At 47.6% G+C, this 19,241-nt stretch overlaps 1 protein-coding gene across 1 annotated transcript in view; it reads left to right on the plus strand.

The window, feature by feature from the left end:
* Positions 1-18,793, plus strand: part of LOC138472746 (mucin-17-like) — a 488,838-nt gene extending 470,045 nt beyond the window's left edge. Inside the window, exon 2 of the mRNA XM_069611068.1 lies at positions 18,614-18,793. The gene's annotated coding sequence lies outside the window, so the exon portion shown is untranslated. The remainder of the gene's footprint in view (positions 1-18,613) is intronic.
* Positions 18,794-19,241: the final 448 nt, after the last annotated feature.

A 19,241-nucleotide genomic window follows, 5' to 3' on the forward strand; every position in this document is an offset into this window, starting at 1 on the left:
CTGCCTTGGAGGTGGTTTTGCCACCCTCCACTCCGCCACTGCTAGTTATTGATCCTACCAAGTTATCACCTCAACTTTAGGCCCCCTTACCTCTTCCGCCTGCTCCCGCGGAACCAGCAGTAGGTCTATCCTGTAGTACGACTGATGCGGAGGGGAAAAGAATGTATAGCCCCCCTGCCCTGGAAAGTGACCCCACCAGACGTCCGCCCAGTAGTAATCTTGAAGGAGGTTCCGAAAGTCAATATTTTCATTACCCGTCATCCTTGGGCCTCACCCCTTTGCCAACCACCAATCTAACTCTGAGTCAGCCACTAGAGTAAAATCATCCCCCAGGATCGTGGCCCCTTCTGCCCAGCCTTCCAGCACTGCAAAGATCTGGTGCAGGAATCTCACTTTCCTTGCTTGGATGCGTACAATGTGGCCAGTGTAATCTGTACTCCCTCGTAGAGATCCTTTATCCCCAAGAACCGTCCCCCTAGTCCCCTCCTGATCTGGACCTCTGTCATCCAAAATGTTTTCCCCACTAAGATACCTACCCCGTCCTTCTTGCGAACCTTATGAGAGGCCCAATAAGTCTTGGCGATGTCTTCACCCTTTATTGTGGATTCCGCCCCCTGCTTATAATGGGTCTCCTGCAGAAAGAGGACTGCCAGGAGCTGCTTACGGAACATGTTTCTGGATAACGATCTCTTATTTACCTTTTACAGTATGTCCTTAGGGTCCCCTGGTAGATACCCTACCCTGCCCCTTCTGTGTTAGCCACCTGATGAGGTCCCCCTTCCGTTTACCCCCCACTCAGAACTTCCCCACTTAACTTCCCCCCTCCCCTGTCTGAGGCGTTCGACCGTGTGTCCGGGCATCCTGATCACTCCAGCCTAACCCCTGCCCTGGTGTTAGGGAGAATTCTCTTATAAGGCTAATTTCCCAAACCTAGTGAGTCCCCCAGCAGCTTTGCTGGATTTTTGGGGTTTGTTTTTTTCTCCTGCTGAGAGTGAGACTCTTTTCCTCCCACTCTCAGGCATGATTTGAGGTATGTCTTTGACTTTGTATGTGCTTATGGGCTATGGGGTCTTTTACTCCATAGGGTATCATCTGTTTTAGTGCAGTAACACAGGGGTGTCATAGTGACGCCCAAACATAGAATCCATACCCTGGGACTGACCACTGTCTCCCAGGGCATGTAAAGTTACCATTGGCTTTATTAGTCCAAAATTGTGAACAGAACCAGTACAAACCATCATATTGTGAAAGTACTGGAAGGGGTTAATTAGATTGCCCCTGGGTCTGTTTCCAAGGCGGCACTGTCCAGTCCCCCCTTGTCGAGTTTCTGGCTGGTGGCAGTGGTTACCACGCAAAATATTCCACCAGAATATTTCCTATGGGATTTTCCCATTGATTTTAAACGCAGCACTTCTTTGGTGCAATGTTAAAGATACCGCCAGTTTATTTATTTAATATAAAATCACCGGTTGGGTCTTTCCACCAGAACTCTTTTCCAAAATGGCGTTTGTGTCCTTCTCTGTAACTCCAACCAAGGTCGGGCCCGTTGTTCCACTTTTTCGCTGGCTTCTCCACAGAAGCCCTCCAACTGGTGCCACTCTGTCTGGGTTCCACAGGATGTGTGGGTGGGGGAATTGGCACCCTGGACTGCGTTGCCTTAGCAACCCAAGTCGCACTCTGTTCTGATTGGCCCAGTGGTGAGCCGCCCGGCTCACCACTTAGCATGTAGGGGTGACAGCTAGGCTGTTGAATGGGGGTTTTTCTGCATAAAAGCAGGGCTTTTGGGACTGGAACTTCAGAAGTCACCACAGGACCTAGGAAATCCAAAGAGGGGAGAAGCTGAGCCATCTGCAACGACGACACCACCAGTGGAGCCCTGCTGCAACAACCTCGCCACTTTCCCGACGACAAGAACTTCTGCTGTAAGAGTCTTCTCCCTCTGAGCTGGTGGGAACAACCAGTTCGCCATTTCGCCATCCAGGACGTCTCTTGGTCGAATCGCCAGTGGCAAGCACCCCGGCAGCCGGAAAGCCAAGCTTCACCACTGTGACCGCAAATAAAAGGAACGCACCTTTTAACCGAACGAACTCCGCGGCTGGTCTCATCCCTGGGCAGTGCAACGACTCCAAGTTTCCTCCTAGACGAGATCTTCTCTTCCCCTGGTCGAAACCACAGACTGCACCCGCTGCCAGGAACAACTGCCACCGCTAGAGCTTCCTCACTCTTTAAGGTACTGTGTTCTGCCTGGCCCCCACTTTCTGCGCATTGCTAAAGGTGACCCTTAAATCCTTGGCTTTCCAACTCGGTTGGCCCCCAAACCTACTAACTTTACCTTCTAAATCAAACCAACCTCTTTTGAACATTTTTACAAAGACTTGAATGCATTTCTAAACTGTGTGATCTTGGGCACATTTCACCTTGCTCCATTTAAAGTGGCCCTGGCCTATGAACTTTGGTTCTACAGTAGACTCTGCCTTCACTAACTTGTTTTGGTCTTAGAAAAGTGTTGGGAGCTGTTTTATTTTCATGACCTGTCTTTTTCTCTCCCTTTAATTTAATTATTGGAGTGCCATCTAAGTTACGCGCTCACATCTGTTTTTACAAATAGTGGTGTTTTGACCTAGACTTGTCTAATAATTATTAAGGGAGGTGTGTATACTTTTTCTGACTGTGTTTGAACTTGCTTTGATCTATAGTGCTAGTGTATTTCTCAAAGTGTGTTTTAAATAAATAATTTTATACTTTTGATACCAAGCTCTGGTCAGTGTTTGCTTGCTCTACTGTGTTTTTAGCCGTATTGTGTATCCTCTGTATACTGCCGTACTCATCTTGAGAGATGTCGGACTGCTCAGCCACAGCTACCAGGTAAATCTGGGTGGTGCAGACTGCTACCAATTGGGTTTACTGCTTACTCCTGTAGTCTTAATCTTCTTGCAGTGTTCCCCAAGGGAACTGCACAGGATTCTGCCTAACACCTGGCCGCACAACCTTCCCCACTTGTCGTCCAGAACCCACAGTGCCGCCCATACTGCCTCCCAAGCTAAATTCCAACACAACCCCCAACACCTTAACCCCAACTCCCCACTTAGTCCCCCACTTACCTCCCACCCCCCCACCTGCCCAAACACACCATTAGAAAGCCAAATCTGAACCCCACAGGGAACAAACGCATCCTCCCTCCCAATCTTCCCACCCCCCCTTCAACCGGGGTTGAGGAAGACCCCAGAAGCATGGTCCGGGGCTCATCAAAAAACATAAGGGTCAGCGCTGCCCTCTAAGCCTCCTTCATGTGTCGTCTTTCCGGGGCAATGGGGTATTGAGTCTCTGGAATGTCCTGACTCTGTGAACTTTGCACCTTCCCAGAGTGGCCTTCGGGCCTCTGTGCTCTCTGCGAGGACCCACTCCACTTTCGCCTTCCTCTTGGATGGTTCCACATTAGGCCCCATCAGTTCCTCCATGACGCACTTAACCTCGCCCTCCGTGACCAGTTGGTATCTCTCCCCTTCCCACTCAAACATTAACGCAAATGGGTAGCCCCATCTGTACTTCACCCACTTCTCCTGGAGCCATCTGGTGAGAGGGCCACATTTCTTACACATCAGTAGCGTGTGGGCTGACAAGTCTTGGAAAATGGCCACCTTAAAGTCTCAGTACTCAATATCACTCATGGGTCGTGCCTTCTCAAGGATTTTCCCCTTGTTGCTGTAATAGTGCAACCGTGCGAGGGCCAGTGCGGTCCTCTGCTCCCTCCTCCAGCACAATGCACTCTGTCCAGGGTTGCCTATTCACCCTCCTTGGAGCCCAGAACCATTCCTATTATTTCCTGGATCTTCTGCTCCATGATAGCAGGGGACTCCCTTTCCAACTCCCGCAGTCCAAAGAACCAGAGGTTGTTCCACCTCTCTCGGTTCTCAATGCCGTCCACCTTGTGGCGCAGTTCCTCCTCCCGTCTTTCGACCTACAGGAAAAGTGCCTCAGTCTGTGCTTCCACGATCCCCCCCAAGGTCTGGTTGGCCACCACCCCTTCCACCCTCTCCTCCAGGGTAACCATCTTCACCGAGAGATCTGCCTACTTCGCTCCTATGTCTGTCCACATTTCAATTATCTCTTCCAGGATGGATATCACTTTTAATTGTACCGATCTTTGTGGAGTCATCTCCTCCCAGTCCAGGTAGCAATACTGCGAAAGAGCACCTCTCCAGCTCATCCACCTGTGTCTTCCCTCTTCAGTTGAAGGCATTGAGCCAAGATGCTCCGTTCCTTGCCCTCTCTGGATCCAATGTCTCTGTGCACCGATGAGGGGCACCAGGCCAACAAACTCTCTTTTACCGAGGCCCTCTGCTGCAAGGCAGTCACCTCAATAAGCTTCTCAAAGCCCACCCTTCCCCTTGGGCTCACTCCACACTCTGGCCAGCTCTGGACTTCTCCTGCCTCACAAGGGGGTTCCGCTGCACTTCCACCATGGGAGTTACACACTGATCTCTGCACCGCCCAGGCTCCACTGCTATTCACCATACAGCCGTCTTCCCAATTGACACATCGATGTTGCCACCGCAGCTGCCCCACGCAGCATTGCCACCTCCAGTCTCCCACAGCAGTGACACCCGGGGTTCCAAGTTTTTCCTTTCCCCTAGGACCAGTCACAGTCCACCAGCACCACTGTCTCCTTTTTACACACACCTGCTGGGTGCAGACCTGCAGCGCCCGCTCCATGTGGCCAGCAAGGACTTTCCCAGTATGCCCGGAGATAGGGCTCCAATGATCCTGGGAGACTTGGCTCCCCAGGTGCCTCCAACAGGCATCAGGTCTGTATGCCTGCCGCTGCCGAGCTCGCTGCTCCCTAAGCCCTTCTGAGAGCGGGACGCAGTGCGGCAGAAGCAGCGCTCTTCTTTCATCGATGCAATGGTCTGACACGGGGCTGACAGCCAGCGAGCTAACACTGGATTCCCAGACACTCCCCACACCACTCCCTGTCAAGAGGGAGCCACCGCAGCTCCCCAGCAAGTGGGGCTGCTGTTATCATTTGGCTCTGACCCAGGCTAGAACCCACACACAGTGTCTGCATGGACCACCAACAGCGGGCAGGAAACACCGCTCCTCCCCCACCAGGCAGCTCGCAACACAGACAGCGCAGGCCTCCAATCCGTCACCCCACCTCTCCTACTATTGGGGTGGTGACAGCTTTCCTCCGGTGCCACCTCTGTGCCCACTGGCTACAGCACTCAAATACCCCCTCTGTGGAGGGTCCCAAACACCACAACTCTGTCAAAACTCCCACAATTTGCCAGGGCAAGGGTCGGAGCGCAGCCCCTAGGCAGCCATTTTGCCTGCGCCCCCTTGTGGCCTCCCTACATCTGTATTTATCAAAGAGAGAGGTGTATAGGAACTGCACTTGACCTCAGGCTTGCCTGGTTTCAATAGCACAATAATCGTAGCTCTCAGTGTGGACGACAGTCTACCCATCTCCAGAGCCTCCATATACATGTCATACAGCTGAGGGATTAAAATCTTGCTGAATGTGGTATAAAATTCGGCAGGCAGGTCGTCTGGCCCTGGTGCCCTACCAGTTGGGAGATGTGAAATTGCCCATTGAATGTCCTGCGTGGTTATAGGTTCCTCTAGAGTCAAGTAGTCAGTATGGGCTACCCACAGCAAGTGGACGCCCATCACGTAGTCGATGCCCGGCCTCACATCAGTTCCATTCTTTCCCATGTACAATCCAGTATAATACTCCCTGAATGCATCATTAATCAATTGCAGGTCAAATGTGAAATTTCCCACAGATGTTTCAATTTGTGTGTAGGTACCTTCATTGTCATCCAAGATAGGGATTTCCCTGCCTTGTCCCCAAACTCATGTTGGTACTTAGTGTATTGGTGAAACTCAAATTTGCTTAACCTGTCTCGTGTTGTTTTCAATTCAACCTGCGCTTGTGCAATTTGTGCAAGAGACTGTTGGGTCTGCATGGTGCATGGCGTCCAAGACTTGTATTTTTCTTTCTAACTCGCTGATTTCCTTACTCAGCGCATGTCTCACCCACCAGGTTTTGGACATCAGGGACCCAAGGATGGTGAACTTAAAGGCATGGTCTAGTAAAAAAATGTGTTAAAAAAATAGATAGGCAACATAAAAAAAAAAATACTAGCATTCTCTTTTTTAAAACTTCCTATGTAAAATTTTGAGCTATTCAAGCTCAAAATTCGCAAAAGCAAGCACATGGGCGCATCCATTTTGTGAAATAGATGCCCTGCTGTGCTGGCTTTTGCTTTTGCGGCACTAATGAAGGAAAAGCCAGCCAGCTGTAGTAAACAAAAGCTACCGCTGGGTGGCTTTCCCTTCATTAGTGCTGTACGCGGAGGACGGGGACCGGAGACCAGAGCAGGAAAGCTGCAGCTGAATCTCGGTAAGTGCTATTTATTTATTTTTTTAAATAAGCACTAGCTGCGGTTTGTTTTCTACGTTTTCCGGGCTGGAGGAGCCCGGAAAACTTAGAAATAAAACCGCAGCTTTAAAAACGTTGTATTTATGTTTGCGGTCGCTTTTGAAGCGACCGCAAACATAAATACAAAGTTATTGTGTTGGAAAACGCTGCGGTTTTTCTTTCCAAGTTTCTCAGGCTCCTCCGGCTCGGAGGAGCCTGAGAAACCCAGAAAGAAAAACCGCAGAGGAGCACCGGAGACCCAAAGTGAAAGCCACAGCAGGCAGAAACACAACGCGGTTGTGTTTACATGCCGCGTAGTGTTTCTGCATACAGCTGATTTCCCATTTGGGGCTCTCGGGCTCCCCGTGGGGAGCCCGAGAGCCCCAAATGAGAAATGCTAAATGCTGCGTTGTTTCTGCCTAAATCTGCTTTCCCATTTGGGGCTCTCGGGCTCCCCGTGGGGAGCCCGAGAGCTCCAAATGGGAAAGCAGATTCTGGCAGAAACAACGCGGTTGTTTTCCGCAATGCCACGTTGTTTCTGCCTAAATCTGCTTTTCCATTTGGGGCTCTCGGGCTCCCCATGGGGAGCCCGAGAGCCCCAAATGGGAAAGCAGATTCAGGCAGAAACACAACGCGGTTGTGTTGGAAAACGCTGCGGTTTTTCTTTCCGAGTTTTTCAGGCTCCTGCGAGCCGGAGGAGCCTGAGAAACTTGGAAAGAAAAACCGCAGCGTTTTCCAACACAATAACGTTGTATTTATGTTTGCGGTCACTTCAAAAGCGACCGCAAACATAAATACAACGTTTTTAAAGCTGCGGTTTTATTTCTAAGTTTTCCGGGCTCCTCCAGCCCGGAAAACTTAGAAAAAAAAACGCAGCTAGTGCTTATTTTTTATTTATTTAAATAAATAGCACTTACCGAGATTCAGCTGCAGCTTTCCTGCTCTGGTCTCCGGTGCCCGTCCTCCACGTACAGCACTAATGAAGGGAAAGCCACCCAGCGGTAGCTTTTGTTTACTACAGCTGGCTGGCTTTTCCTTCATTAGTGCCGCAAAAGCCAGCACAGGAGGGCATCCATTTCACAAAATGGATGCGCCCATGTGCTTGCTTTTGCGAATTTTGAGCTTGAATAGCTCAAAATTTTACATAGGAAGATTTAAAAAAGAGAATGCTAGTATTTTTTTTTTTATGTTGCCTATCTATTTTTTAAATAAAATGTTTTACTAGACCATGCCTTTAAATGCCTCCTATAGTGTTCCGCTAGAAATAACTGAGCCCCTATTTTGTTCAAAGAACTCCCTTATCTCATCTCCAAACATGTGTTCATGTGTTTATACACCACATCCTGCAAAGGGGGTTGAGGGGTTGCAGCCTCCATTTGTGTAGGGACATAGTGGCTCCACCCAAATTCAACATCAGCAGATGTGGGGAGTGGTCAGATGAAGATCTGTTCAGGAATTCAACTTGCTTCACCTTATGCACCTGAGCTGTACTCATAAACACCATATCAATATATGCGTTTGTGACCAGTATGAATATCCAGCCATGTCATGGTGGTTGTCCCTCCACACATCTCTCAGTTGAAATTTGTCAGGACATGAGCGTCAATAGCAACCTAGATGCTAGTCCCAGTGAGCGACCCGATCTCCTGGAGCCTTGTGTCGGGTATACAATTCAAATCGCCCCCATATGATAATAATAATTATAATATAATCACATTTCCCAGCTGATCCAACAGTATCTGGGACATCATGTAGAAGAAACCAGGGTCATCTATATTGGGCGCACAGGAGAGAAAACACCTTTTTGTCATTCAACAGATCTCTAGCCCCGACATATCTGCCAGAGTCATCAGAAAATAGTTTTTGCAGTTCAAAATGAACCGTTGACGCCATCCAGATTACCACCCCTCTGGCTGCTGACGAAAAGGATGAGTAGAAAAGTCATCTTATTATTCAGTTTAATATACTCAGTGCCCGTGAGGAGCGTTTCTTGTAACATAGCAATCTCTTTTCTATGATGCCTTCGGTATGAGATGTTTTAATTACATTGTTAATACATTTGGTGTTCCACCTCACCCATCTTTCACTCCTAACTACAGTGGCCAACATCACTTCCACAGTATCGTGCCCTATCCTCACTTTGTCAATAGTTTGGGTTGTCGCCTGTGAAACCAACTTGCGAATGAAATCGTCACCCCAACAAAACATGACCCAAAACGTCCCATTCCCACTCGTGCGTCCGTACCCCAACCTTTGAAGCAAAAATAGGCCATCATCAACCTCAAGAGCTGTGATCCAGGCCATTACCGCAAAAAATATAAAAAAATGAACAACTTGACGTGGAATCCACTGAGCCAACCATCCGCTCAAGTCGGGCGACGAGCCGGACGACCTCCCCGGGCCCGCAGGAGGGCATGCGCACAGCATATAATCACGTTGATAAAGCAGCCTGTGTATTCTCATGCGCCACAGACGCTTCCTCAATCTTCAAGCTATCAACGCCCTTAACTTATGCTGCGAATATGCACTTGCTGCTAGGTGGACACTCCTTCATCACCAGATCGATTTAAACCATTCAGTCATTTACATATTGTCTCCGAATGTAGCATGCAGGTCGGTGGCCAAACCAAAGGAATCAGTCACAGCTGTAGGCCTAACGGTGCTCAGATAGTGTCTCAACAAATCGTGCAGCCTCTTTCGGATCTGTGAAAAAATGCCTCTTGACATTCACATCAACTCGCAGCTGTGCAGGTGGTAACAATGCATATTTTAGCTCTCTATCACGCAATAACCTTTTACCCTTTTAAATGACTGCCCATGCTATACTATAACCAGGATATAGTCACAGTCCTGCTGCATTTATATGTGATCTCTCTATGAGCTCTGGCTGCCGCTTGCATTTCATAATAATAGTTCTTGGTGGTGCCCCAGGTATGGGACTCTGCGCTGGAATTTTATGTGCCCTATCCATGATCAACCGACGTAGCTCATCCTCATGCATCATATATTGTGCAAGAAGTCCTCAAGGAATTTCTCAAGATTTCCCTTTTCAGTGCCCTCTGGCAAACCCAAAAGTTGAATGTTGTTCCGGCGTCAACTGTCTTCTAGGCCAGTGACCTTGTGCTGGAGCTCAGCAAATTCACATTTCTTGCCAGCAGCGTCCTTCATCTCACTTGCAAGCGAATCCTGAACCACTGAGACCTGCTGCTCTACTTGAGCCACTATCTCTTTCAAGTTTTCCATATGCTGCCAGATCAGTGCAACACCCTGTGATAGCGGGCCGATTTGCTGCGAGATGCGTTAATTGCCCTCTAGTATCAGTTGTTTGAGGTCACTGTTAGATGGGCAATCAACAACTGAAGCCCCTTGTTGTTTCCCATTAGTCTCTCCAGCAGCAGACTCCATGCCTGAGAGTTGCATTGAACTCCCCGCCGCAAAACTTTGCTGTACAGGTGAGTACTGTGTTTTAGATGCTGGCTTCTTTCCTGGTTTCTTTCACAGCATTTGGAAGTGGCCCCTGGCAGCCTGGCGACCACCTGGCCCACCGCGGTTTCACTAAATATGTAGGGCTGGTCCCGCCCAGGACTACTGCGTGCCGACTGCACCCGCATTATGTGGGCACCAAATGACAGTTATTTGTGGGCTATACACGGCCCCATGGTTCCCAATCAGTATGGAGCCAAAGGTGATTCTACAGCACTATCCGCTCCCGCCTCCTCACCTGTGCGCCTCCAGCCGCTGAACGAGAGGCGCCACCAGCGATCCTTCACCGCGGCGCCGGTCCTCCCCAGTAACACTGGTCGCACCGCCAAACTGACCACAGCCCCATCAGTATTGGGTTGCTCCTGTGTTCCTTGCAGCATCCATTGGCGCCCTCCCGGGAGGGCTAGAGCCCACAGGAGTTCAGCTATCCAGCAGCCCATCCCAGGGCCACACCGGAGCAACAGTTGCACCGCCGCCTTCCTACTCTCAGGGTCTCTCAGCGAGAAAGCGCTCTCAGCCATGCCTAGGTGGCATACATCCCCTCGCGAGCCAGCAGCCACAGAGATGGTACACTACCGTCCCCGGCACAGCATCCACAGCTAGTTCTTTGCTGTCAGCGCCTGAATGCTGTATATTGAGCAATTACACAGTGTTAGGCAGAATTATATGCAGTACCCTTTGGGAACACCACACACAATTAAGACTACAAGTGACAGGACACATTCACCTTTGGTACAAGCCTGTACTACACAGTTAAAGGGAATTGTACAAAAATGTCGACCTGGGAATTGCGACGGCCGAAAATGCTGACTTTTGATTTATTTTTTAACCCCCCCTTACACCATATATATATATATATATATATATATATATATATATATATATATATGGGGGGGTTTAGAGTATGATATTAATATGGGGGGCTGCGGGGGTCTCCCCCGCATATATATGTGATGTAAAGGGTTAAAAAAGAAAAAGTTGTCATTTTCGGCCGTCGCAGTGATCACATAAATCCCAGTTAAAGTGGTAGCGATGGCTGAGCAGCCAGACTTATCTCAAGAGTAAGTGAGCAGTATCAGATAGTTACACAAAGTACAGCAATTTCTATGATTCAGGCAAACACTGACTCAAGGTTTTCAAGTAAAAGAATATACATTTATTTCACTCTTCAGTTGTATAACATAACACTATTATAAGCAGTCTAAAATTCACACTCTTAATACACCACACCATGTCCCTTAAATTCCAGACAAGTTAAGCTCACAAATGAAGTTGGAGCAAAATGGCACTCCAGCAATTTAAAAAGGGAGGGAAAGACAAAGTTATTATGAATTAAATCAAACCAACAGGTAAGTACTCAGGGCAATTGAACAAGAGGAACTACAGTGATAGAATCAGGTAGAAAAGGCTTAAGGCCAAAGTCAATGGGTCAAAAGTCTTTTGCTCAAGATCACAAAGTTCAGGGTAGTTCGCTGTAAAGATTGTGGCACGGTTGACAGACGAGGTTGTTTGATAGAAAATGTAGTTCAAAGAGAAGAGAAGGACAAGCCCTCGGATTGGAGAAAGATTTCAAACACTTTCACCGCGGTTGAGCAAAACGATCAAGCGAATTTGCACAGTACCTTAAAACGGAGAGGAAGCTGTAGCTGAGGCAGAGACGTTCCTGGTAGTTCCTGCAGGCTCACGGTTCCTGAAGCGACTGTCGGACTGACAAGAAGTAGAAAGACTGGAGGGTCCTGCACTACTCAGGGAAGAAACCAGCAGCAGAGCAAAGCAACGAATAAAAGGTGCGCTCCTTAAAACCCAAGCAGGGTCTGACCTTCCTGGCTATCCGGCCCACTGTAGCTCTGTACAGCGAATTCAACCAGAGGAGGGGTCCTGGCTTGCAATTTGAGCGAACTGGTTGGTCCCACCAGCTCAAGAGAAGAAGTTTCCTGGAGGATCTTCTCTGTCGTCGGATTCTGAAGATTCGGACCTGCAGCAGGGCTTCACAGGGCAGTTCAGTCGTGGTAGGGGTCCTCTTCCATCAGCTCCTCGTTGGTTCTTTCGTTCCAGTGGCGACTCTGCCTTTCCAGTCCCAGAGACCTGCTTTTTATGCAGTTTTTCCCATTCATACAGCCTGGCTGTCAATCACACAGCAGGGTGGCTGTCCTGGCAAGGACAGTCCCCTCAGCCAATCAAACAGGAGTGCGACTTGGGTTACATAGGGAACCCATGGCAGGGGTCCGAAGATCCCTCCCTCACATCCGCCTACCTAGACTTTCGGGCACCTTAAGGTGGGCTTCTGTGCAGAAGCCCGCGAAAAGACGGCGAACAAAGGAATCATCCCCGGTTTGGCGCATAGAGAAAAACACGAGAAAGACTTTAACAAAAAGAAATGGCGAAATAAACCCAGCCGGAGCCAAAATAAAATGTATTTGGTCAAGCGGGTTTACGTTTGAGGCTAATATAATAGCCTGAAACAATACCATTGTTATATAAGATAACCGCCGTAGAAGAGTCAGGGTAGTTACCACTGCCACCAGCCAAGTCTTGATAAGAGTTAAACCTTTCCAATACTCCATGGAAGATGGGGTGTACTGGGTCTGTGGTTTAAAGTGACTAAAATAAAGTTAATGACAACTTTACCTTTTCTGGGGGACAGTAGTCAGCCCCAGAAAAATTGAGCCAGTGGGAAGTCTCAAAGACAACCCTGTGTCACTGCACTGAATGTGCTGTGTAACACACATGAAAATATGAGGCCATAGAGTAGGTGAGGCTCCAGTGCTCAAGATAACACAGAAAGTGAAAACACACACATCAAAACACATGTAAGAGTGGGAAAAAGGCTCACACTCTTACCAGGTGAAAAAAATAAATCCTAGAAATCCAGCAAAGCTGCTAAGGGACTCATTTGGTAAGGGAAATCAGCCATTTATGAGAATTCTCCCTAAAACTCGCCCCCCCCCCCAGACCAAGGGACAGGAGTATGTAATCCACTCCTGGATGAATCTCTACCTATAGTCAGTTAAAAACATCCTAGAGAGACCATCAGCATTTTGGTGGTGACATCCTGCTCTGTGCTCAATGGTGAAATCAAACCCTTGCAGGCAGATTGACCTTAGACGTTTTGGGTTCTCCCCTTTCATTTGCATTAATCATCTCAAGGGTTGGTGGTCTATTTGAATCACAAAGGTAGATCCATACAAGTATGTTCTAAACCTCTTCAGAGACCACACAATGGCAAAACATCCACGCTCTATGGTTGCCCACCTTGTTTCTGGCTCCTTCAGTTTCCTACTGATGAAGCAAATGGGGTTCTCCCTACCTTTCTCATCCAGTTGACTAAGGACTGCACCTATACCGATATTGGAGGCATCTGTCTGCACAATGAAGGGTTGGTGATAATCAGGAGCTCTTAGGACTGGAGCTTGACAAAGGGCTTTCTTCAGGTTTTCAAAGGCTTGAGGGCACTCCCCATTCCATCTAACCTTTTTAGGGAATTTTGGAGGGATCACATTCAAGGGAGAAGGTATGGACCCATAGTTCTCTATGAAATTCCTGTAGTACCCAGTGAGACCTAGGAAAGCTCTCACTTGGGTTTGAGTAGTAGGGATGGCCTAGTTTTGCACAGCTTGTACTTTGCTGGGCAATGACCTTATTTCACCTCATCCTACCTCATGACCAAGGTAGACCACTTTACTCTGACCAATTTGACATTTGCTTGCCTTTATGGTCAGCTGGGCCTGCTCAAGAGCCTGCAAAACATATCCCAGGTGATCAATATGTTCTGTCCATGTAGGGCTGAACACTGCAATGTCATCCAAGTATGCCATGCAGAAGTCCTCCATCCCATTCAGAACTTTATTAACCATCCTTTGAAATGAAGCAGGTGCATTTGTTAGTCCAAAAGGCATAACCTTGAATTGGTAGAGGCCTGCTGGGGTGGAAAATGCAGTTTTCTCCTTGGCATGGTCTGTCAGTGCTATTTGCCAATAGCCTGAGGTTAGATCAAATGTACTGAGGTACTTGGCTGAGCCAAGTCTATCCACCAGTTCATCTGTCCTTGGCAAAGGATGGGCATCAGTCTAAGTGACTGCATATAGAGCTCTATAGTCCACATAGTATCTCAACTCCTTGGATCCTGCCTTTGGTACTAGAACAACTGGACTAGACCATGGACTTGTAGATGGCTCTATAACACCGAGATCAAGCATCTTGTTGACCTCTCCTTTGATGTGGGATCTGACATGCTCTGACATTCTGTAACCTCTGCTTTTCACAGCTAAACAGTCACCAGTGAGAATATCATGCTGGCTCCAAGGGGTCAAGCCTGGTGTTAGTGAAAACAGGGAGGCAAACTGATTCATCAGAACTTTGCACTCCTCCTGTTGTTCAGAAGACAGCTGAGAAGAGAGATTAACTCCTTCACTCTCCTCTTCCTCTTGAGCTGAAGCTAGAAACAAAGCTCCTACTTCTGGTCTCGAGACATAAGCCTTTAAACGGTTGGTGTGAAAGACTCTGGGAGCCTCCTTAGGTCTGCCTAAGTCCACCAAATAGTTCACCTCTACAAGTTTGCCTACAACCTTGTCCTATCCATTTGTCCTGCAAGGCCCTCTGCCTTGTTGGCACCATAACTAATACAAGCTGGTCTTGAGTAAACCCAACCAAGCTGGCCTTCTGGACATGACAATGTTTGACCAGAGCCTGACCTGCTTTTAAGTTATCATTTGCTTCTGCCATCATGTGTGACATTCTCCTCCGGAGACCTATCACATAGTCAGTCACTCTCACTGGCTTGGGGGAAGGAGCACTCAACAACCCCTCCTTTATCAGGGCCAATGGGGCCTCTGACTGGATGGCCATAGAGAAGTTCAAAGGGACTGTAACCAACTCCCTCCTGAGGGACTTCTCTATATGCAAAGAGAAGGCATGGCAGTGGAAGGTCCAACTTATTCTTAAGGGGTTCTTCTAAAGCAGCTATCATGCTCTTCATCGTACGATTAAACCTCTCTACCAGTCCATTTGTCTGTGGATGGTAGGCTGTAGAGAACTTGTAAGTGACACCACAGTTTTTCCACATGGCTTGCATGTAGTGGGACATAAAATTGGATCCCCTGTCGGATATCACTTCCTTAGGAAACCCTACTCTGGTAAAAATACCAAGTAGAGCCTTAGCCACAGCCTGAGCCGTAACAGTTTTCATAGGTATGGCTTCTGGGTATCTTGTAGCATGGTCTACTACAACCAGGATAAACCTGCTCCCTGAAGATGTGGGAGGGTCAAGGGGACCGACAATGTCAATGCCCATCCTCTCAAAAGGAACTCCCACCACATTCTTGGCTCCACTCTTGCCAGAGGTTTGGCAAGTGTGACTGCTCCTACAGAATGTGTCAACTTCTGAACTCATCTTAGGCCAGTAGAAGTAGAGAGAGAGCCTTTCCTTGGTCTTCTTGAAACTCAAGTGACCAGCCAAAGGTATCTTGTGGGCTAACTGTAGGAACTGGAGTCTGTTGGCAAGGGGCAAGGGGCACTACAATTATTTTGCAGTCCCCAGGGATAGACTCAGTCGGTTCACTGTAGAAGAGGCCATCTTCCCAGCTCAACCTGTGCTTGCCAACTTCTTGCCCATCAAGTTGGCTAGCAGTCTGTTGTCGAAGACCTTCAAGAGTAGGACACTCTTTCTGTCCTTTGCTAAAGTCTGCCCGGTTGGGTCCACCTTCTGCCAGAGAACTGCAGCTCAGGATGGTCAACAGGGTCAAGATCTCCAACTAAGACAGTATCTTCCTCCAGATCTGATTCTTCAGATACTGGCTCAACCACACAAGGTTGCAGGTGTAGGAGTCAAAGGTGTGACTTTGGACAATCGTGGGGATGTCCTTGTTGGTAGCACAGGGGTGCTGGCTGACTTTTGTTTTGGAGGTCTTGGCTTTCCCCTTTGCCTCTGTTTTCTTAGAAATGGCCCTGAGCAACTCCTGTGGAGTGGGAATGATAGTTTCCTCTATCAACTCCTCTGGAGAGCCTCTCAAGGTTCTCTCCCTTGCAGACCTAGTGAGCTCCTGTTTCCTTTTACTGGGAGGCCTGGGGGTGCTTGACACAACTCCAGAAGTTTCAGGTCATTACCCAACAGGACTCTCCCAGGCACTTCACTCTGCACACTAACAGGTATTTTGACAGTCATATCATTACACTAGAGGAGAGCTGGTAACCGGGGAAGCATTTGCACAGGGCCTCCAGCTAACTTGGTGAGGCATTTGGGTGCCTTAGCAACATCCTCCGCCTTGAAAAATGATTCATCCACGACAGTTATGCTGGCTTCAGTGTCTCGGATAGCAGGGGTTTACTGACCATTCACAAGAACACTATCTTTGTAATACTCTTTAGTATTATCTGGGATGGAATTATAGTCATCTAAATTCTGTTGTTCCCACAAGCCCAGGGACACAGAAGAAACACTAGCTGAGACTCTCATGGGTTCATCAGCCAGTAGGTGGAAGTTTCCACTTGCCACAGGTACTTCATCCTCTGGGGAGAAGGCTAAGGAGACAGTGTGGACCTCTGAAGGTTTACCCTTGCATCTGAGATCCCCTTTCACATGGTCAGTTGACCCACAAACATAACATTTCCCAAATGTCTTGATGAATGGGGGTTTGTTCTGACCTCCATCTGGTTTGGTTCCAGATGGTGCACTAGCCTGATTTGGTTTCCTTTGTGGTTTACCCTTATGTTGCTGTTTGTGGCCCTCTTTTGGATTGGAGGTATTAGAATTCTCTTTGTTATCTTTCTTTGGCTGTTTCCCCTCATCCTTTGTCTGAGTAGCCCCAGAATCCTTGTGAGTAGCCCTGTTGGCAACCCACAAGTCAGCAGCTTTAGCTAGCTTCTTTGGATCTATATCCTTAGAATCAGCCAAGTGCTGTCTGAGCTCAGGAGAGCAGACATCAAAAATAGACTCCAACATAACAAGACTTCTCATTCCTTCATAAGTGTTTACTCTGTAACCCTTAATCCAACCATCTACGTTTTTCAAACACTCACATACCCAGGTATCCCAAGGGGTACCATCATGCTTTATGAGGGTCCTAAACCTCTTATGGTACTGGGAAGGGGTCTTCCCAAATCTAGCAATTAAAGCTAGCTTCACACACTCATAATCCATCCTATCCACCTCCCCCAACTCCATCACAACATCAGATGCAACAGTGGGTAGCCTAGAGAAGAGCAAGGGAAGCAATTGATTCCCTGTAAGACTTTGAATACCATGGTTATATTCAAACATTGCTAACCAATCCAAAATATCAAGCTTAACCTCATACATACCCACAATTTCTTTAGGCATACAGGGTCTCTTAGGACTGGAAGACCTAGAAGACTCTGGGAGAGAAGCATTTTCAAGAGACAATCTTTTCATTTCTAGTTCATGATTCAACTCCATTTCCCTGAGCTTAAGTTCTTGGTGTTTGTGTTCAGTTTGAGCATTTAAATGTTTGAATTCCAGTTCAAGCCTCATTTTCTCTAGAGCAATGAATTCAGGACTGAGTGTAGGACCTGTGGGGGTCTCAGTGGACAAGGGTTGAGGTTGCTGAGCAAGCAAGGGGGCAGAGAGGCTTACATTTAGAGACACATCTACCTCTTCCAACTCATCATTGACAGACATATTATCATCCTCAATACTTTCCACATTTGCCAGAGAGTCAGACATTTCAGATCCAGTCCCTAGACTTTGGTTCTTTAACAACTTTTCAACTAATTCAATCTTTTTGCCTTTGGCAGAGAGTTTCCTTTCTTAACACCGGTTTCTTAAATAATCAGCCTTCATTTGGCCTGTTCTCCCGTATCCTCCCAGAGCTTTCTTCTATTCTGCCTCCTGTAGTTGTGATACTTACCTCTGGTCCTGCTAGCACCCAACAAGTACGAAGACAAACAGAAACATATGGAAAAGGTCAGAAAATGTTTAGCCCCTCCCCCCGGGAAATAAACAGTTACCAGAATCATTGCAACATGAAGAAAGTACATCCTCATCTCCCTTAAATGTAATTCAAGCTTTTTATTCTTTACTTTCACCAGAAGAGGAACTCAGCCATCTTGCTTTGAGGGACTCATAAGGAATGTGACCGCCATCTGCAACAAAATATATTTCTGTCAATTGGGCACCCTCAATGCCCATGTGCCCTTCAAGAAAAGAGGGAGCAGGTGTTGGACCTTGCAGCTCAAAAGTACTCAAATCTTGAGTGTTCTTGTGATTTTAGGTCAGTAGTACCAGAGACAGTAGACCATGTTTCATCCAGAAAGGGGATGCCAAGATTGATCTGGTGAATTCAGCACTGTGAGAAACTAGCTTCGAGGTGATATTGAGAGGGGGAGATAGGGCTAGAGAAATGAGCAGCGGGTTTGCCCCATTATGACAATGGCCCGCATTACAAATTTGGCGGTGCAGGAAAAAAGTGGTGGTAATCCCATCTCTAATGCTTTTTTGGGTGGGTATGGAATTGCTGCTGATTTTCCTGCACCACCAAATTAAACATTTGCAGGTAAAGTGGAGGATTTACCTTCAGCAGCAGGCTGGAGCTGTTTCCTGCCCCGTTTTGCCAACAGACCACAATTGTTTTGCCACCGCAGATTCTGCATTTCTGCCTCTATTTTGCTTCTACTGTGAAACCTTCAGACATGTTACTGTATAAAGGTTTTTTCCTCGAGGGTTGACGCTCCTTCTACTTGTCACTCCTCTCCCAGCTGCCACCTCTCTCGAAGGCATGATGGCACCCAGAACAACCTGGCCAATCTTTATATGTTACATCTATGGAGAAGACCACAAATGAGGTTGGTGACTGAAATCAGTTGAAGACCACTTACATTGCACAACTGTACTTCCTCTAAAGAAACATCTGGAAGCCATGTTTGAAGGAAGTCTTTGACCAGGTATGTCATTTGGGCGTGTATTTTGGAAGAAGGTAATTTAATACTCGGTAACCTTTGCCAATGGGTTCCAGCATTCTGTACCAACTGTTCCAATATTTCCTTGTTTCGTCTGTTAAAAGGTGTGGTGCATTCCAGATGTATTCTTGTTGTAGCTCTAGAGTAAGAACAGGCGCTACATACTTTCCCCAAAAGTCACATTGCCACTGGGATGTTTTTGCACCCTTTTAAAGTTAACCAACAAGGCCCCTAAATCTTCACCACTGGGGCATTTTTGTAAGCCTGTAGAGGGTACATGGGGTGTCCAGTTTGTGTTCCTATTGCTTCTTTTAACTCGTGTATCACCTTTTGATGTTCCATCTCTGCCTTTAACTTCTCCTCAACCAAGGATTTCAACTTGCCCGTTCTGGGTTCAATATGGCCTCAAATCTTCCTAGAAAGTTTT

This window comes from Ambystoma mexicanum, chromosome 8 (assembly GCF_040938575.1).
Source record: "Ambystoma mexicanum isolate Mex_15411 chromosome 8, UKY_AmexF1_1, whole genome shotgun sequence".
Lineage (NCBI taxonomy): Eukaryota > Metazoa > Chordata > Amphibia > Caudata > Ambystomatidae > Ambystoma > Ambystoma mexicanum.